The sequence below is a fragment of the Centruroides sculpturatus genome, unplaced genomic scaffold, assembly GCF_000671375.1.
Source record: "Centruroides sculpturatus isolate CEXI.00-Female unplaced genomic scaffold, Cexi_2.0 scaffold398, whole genome shotgun sequence".
Classification (NCBI taxonomy): Eukaryota; Metazoa; Arthropoda; class Arachnida; order Scorpiones; family Buthidae; genus Centruroides; species Centruroides sculpturatus.
The window spans coordinates 265,156-269,623 of record NW_019384660.1 but is presented as its reverse complement, the minus strand read 5'-3'; the positions used below and the strand labels follow the sequence as shown (position 1 = coordinate 269,623).

The 4,468-nt window shown below is 25.1% G+C and overlaps 1 long non-coding RNA gene across 1 annotated transcript; it reads right to left on the bottom strand.

Annotated features, from left to right (window-relative positions):
* Positions 1-526: 526 nt before the first annotated feature.
* Positions 527-1,338, bottom strand: LOC111626549. The gene is made up of 3 exons (XR_002756894.1): positions 997-1,338; positions 741-918; positions 527-638 (listed from the first exon to the last, which is right to left on the bottom strand). It is a non-coding gene; the product is annotated as an uncharacterized LOC111626549 (long non-coding RNA).
* Between the last annotated feature and the right edge of the window lie 3,130 nt (positions 1,339-4,468).

The following is a 4,468-nucleotide window of genomic DNA, read 5'->3' as shown; positions in this document are numbered from 1 at the left end:
AAAGTAAAAATTTATCATGACTATTCGGCCTTTTCAATTACACAAATTGCAGCAATATAAAATCTATCCTAGTTCGTTAACAAAACATGCATGTTTTTTTTATTCAAAAATACGATTTGGAAGAAAGTATCCAGTTCAAATAATTCGAACGAAATAATTTTCTCGGTAATTTTAAACTTATAACAGATATCACATTATAAAAATACCTTAATAATTTTATTTATTTAATTAGCAAACGTATATAAACTTTTATTTTTCCTCGGCACAAAATATACGCCGCCACACACAATAAAAAAAAACACCGTAACAACTTATAATTTTTAAAATTTATTTCTAATTCTTACGCAACTAAATTAATTCAATATTTCATATTAACTTGTACAAAAAAAATTATTTTTTTAAATCTTAAAGCAATCACCAATACGTTCAACTGAAAAATTATGCCAATCTGATAAGAACACATTGTATAACACATGGGAAATCAGAACTTAATTTTTTTTTTAATTAGAACTTTTAATTATTTAATTTAAAAAAAAAACCGAATTGGATTATTTAGAGATAAGTTTAAAGAGAAGAAAAGAAAAATTTGATTTACCATGTTGAGGTGCAGTCGAAGTATGGACGGGTTGAGGACTCCCCTGTAAAACAGAATTTTAAGTATTGTATAAGAAAACAAAGGCATTTTTCATGAAAATATACAATATATTACAATATGATTAATTTGTGAAATGAAATCTTACGTATTGTTTTGAAATTTCAGCGTCAGACATGTCGAGATTTCAAGATAAAGTAATCAATTACAACGTTTATAAAATCCATATAACTACAGGTTTGAACTTAGAAAATTTTCCAGTTGTCGCCATGATATCGGTCTCAAACCGGTCATTGGTTGACTTTAATCCATTCTTACTATCATTTCTGCGTACCGAAACGAATCAAATTATTTTTCTAACGTTAAATCGACAATGCCTAATACTTTATAACACGTTAACTTACCTCGATCTGCGAATAAAATTGCTCTACGAACGAATTCATATCGTAGTTTTATTGTCGGAATCGATGGCGACCACAAAAACAGTCTAAGTCCAATAGATGAGTGTCTGAGCATGCGCTACCATTTTTCCAACCACCCGGATGTACAATAAACAAATGCTTTAACGGTGTGTTTGGTCACTTTACAACGTATTTTACAATAACGAAAATGTATTTATTAACGTCGTACATTTAAGTTTTTAAAACGTTGTTTCGTCACGTAAAACAAACCGACGAAATTATTCGACTCTTAACCACGTTTTAGTTTAAAGGATAAAAAAAAAAAAAAGTCGAATGCCGCTTGCCACCATTAAACAATCGTTGACGTCAGATCGAGATAGTTTTTAGATAAGTTTATTGGAGAAAGTTGGAATTTTATAGAAATTTTAATGACGTATATTTCATTTAAATTATTTAATTTATTTTTTGTTTTGTTTTTTTTTTAACTCGACACGTTTCGTTTTAAAATTAACCAATCAGAATATAGCTATCGTCATTGATGAAATGATACGTTCGCGTAATTGAGTAATTTTCGAGTTACGTTCGCGTAATTGAGTAATTTTTACATCATTCTCAGAATCGGGTTATTTTCCAAGTGAATTATGAGCAAAATGTGGAAAGAAATGTGTTTAGAATCGACTCAAAAAATATTTTTCGTTATTATTAAAGTTCAGTGACCAGATTGTCTCCCACTTAAGCACAATGACTCGACTATTCGTTATATGTGACACAATCCTATGCTCGCTTTCTGTTATTAATTAACGTTTCCTGTAAAACTTGTGCACGTTAATACTTTACCGATACATTTTATTTCATTTCGTTGGCCTGCAGTTAAAAAAAAAAAATCAAAAATTCTCATAGTAGTACGTTCCAACAAGGTAGTAATTAGTCATGGTAAATGCACAGTATAAGCATTTCCCGATTGATTGTGTGGTAAAGATAACCTTTGTACTGTTAAGACCGCTTGTTTAAACTGGAAATTCGTAGATTTTGCACTTATGATTAAGGTGACATTATTTAGTAAAGGTTAAATTACATTCCAGTCGATTTTTATACTTGTTGAGAGCCTTGGATAAGTTTGGAAGAATATTAAGCTTATTTGCTTTGAGTAATTTATTTAAATTATGTTAAATAAGACATTAAATTTAATAGGAAATTAAAAATTTTGCCCTGCTTTTGGATTAATCGTAATAAAAATTTCTTCGATAAAACATTTTTTATTTGTTAGAAATTAAAACATCATTAATTTCGCTCTATCATATTACAGTATTTGTGCACAAATGTTTCTTTTTATCATTAAAGATTTTTGAAATTGGTTACTTCTCGCAGCTTTTTATGTAATTAGAAACTTTCATATAAATACTGTATTGGTATTATCAACTTATATGACATTAACATAAGAAAATCTGCTCATAAATTTGTTATCATTCTAAACTGAAGAAAACATTTTTCGATAAAATATTATTTTGTATGCTTTTATAACATTCTAAATATAATGTACTATTTTCGCTTATAAAATTCTCATTATCTGAAAGATTATAACTGATGCCGATAGTAATTGGTTATTCGACTGTATTAAAAAGATTAAATACATTATATAAATAAAATTCAACAAATTGAAAATCATTCAATCTATGAAGAGAAGAAAATTTTTTTGTAAGATATCTCCTATATCGGTGATGGTAAAACTGTTATCTGTGTGATGATTTTCAGATACCTGTATTGAATGCTCAGAAAGTATTAGTTATTTATAAATTATAAAAAATAGTGTGAAAAGTAAAATTATATATGTAGTGTGAAAATGGAGTCCTAAAACTTATGAAAAGTTTTAAATTATGAACAAGGGTGATCTAATCACAGGTTACTTAATTAATGCACTTTTAAATGTTAAAGATGCATTAATTAAGCTAATTATGAACCTCAGATAGAAAATTATCATGAAATAAACAGCATTGACTTTTGCATTAAATGTTTGTTTCCATTACAATCAGTTTTTTTTATCACTTATATAGAGTTTATTGTTATTTTTATGATATACATTAAAAGTTAAGTAAAATTTGTAATGTATTTTAGTTATTTATATTTTTATCACACAAATACTTGACCTTTACTTTGGTGTTACTAAAATTTAAATTTAATTTTGATCCACTTTCAGAAAAAGGTTTGCCATCACTGTGTTATGTTATAGAAATTCTCAGATGAAAATATTACTTTAAAATTTAATTATAAAATCATTGTCAGAATATATTTGAACAGATGGTAGCTATAGTAAATGTTCAGATGTATGTAAATTGTAATTTGATTAACATTAATACATTAGATTTATTGCAGAATACAGCTTTATCTACATTTAGAATAAAATTTGTAATACTTGAAATTATATTTTTTAAATGAAAATATAATACTGTAACCTTATTTTAAGCTGTATAGTTTTATTATTGAATAATTAAAAATTTTATGATGTATTAGTCTCATTTGTTAACAGATAATAATCATGAATTTAAAATATTTTTAAATAAAATTTTCAATAAATGATTTTTTTAATAAATGATAATTGAGATAAAGTAATAAAGTAAAAAAAAATTTTAATTATTACAGATAATAGAATATTTTAGAATAAATGAATGAAAGCAAATTAGATCAAAACAAATTATATTTTTAGACTTTGTGTTAGTGATAATAGATCTTACATTTGCCTATAATTAGCAATAGATATTATAAATCAACAAATGAAATTTGTATTATTCTAAATCAAATATAAATTTATATGAACAAAAATTGATGTTTTAATATTTTCTATATATTAATTAGTGCATAATAAAATGTAGTTATTTTGTATTATGAAAATGTAAATTTTATGTACAGTACTGGTTCTAGATATTGTATTTTATTTTAAAATAATTTTTTTGTTAATAAGTATATGGTTTCTATACATGTATTTATAATAGTTAGTCAAGAAATGTAAATTAACATGAATAATAGTATAATCATTTTAAAATATTTTCTAAGTTGACAGAGGCAAATAGTACAAATATAATGAAATAATACTCTGTGAGCTATATCTATTTCATTAAAAGTACAGTAATTAGTAACTTGACTCTTTTAGTGTAAATAAAGCCAATTTATGATCCTCTTCTTTAAGTCTATTAGGCTAAACTTGTTTTGTTGACATTCTTGTCTTTCCATAAAAATTCATTTTTATAGTATAATTTATCTATAAGAATTTATATTTCTGTTCAATTTATATAAGATTTAAAAAGTTACTACTGTATTTACAATTGGAATATATACATGACAAACAACACGCTTTTTTTTTTTGCTAACTAAATCCTGTCAATTGCAACTCTAAATTTATTCTCTCTTCAGACAAATTAGATAAGTGTTAATTAACAAAATGACTAATATGATGTGTTTTTATCTACGATTTCCTTTATGG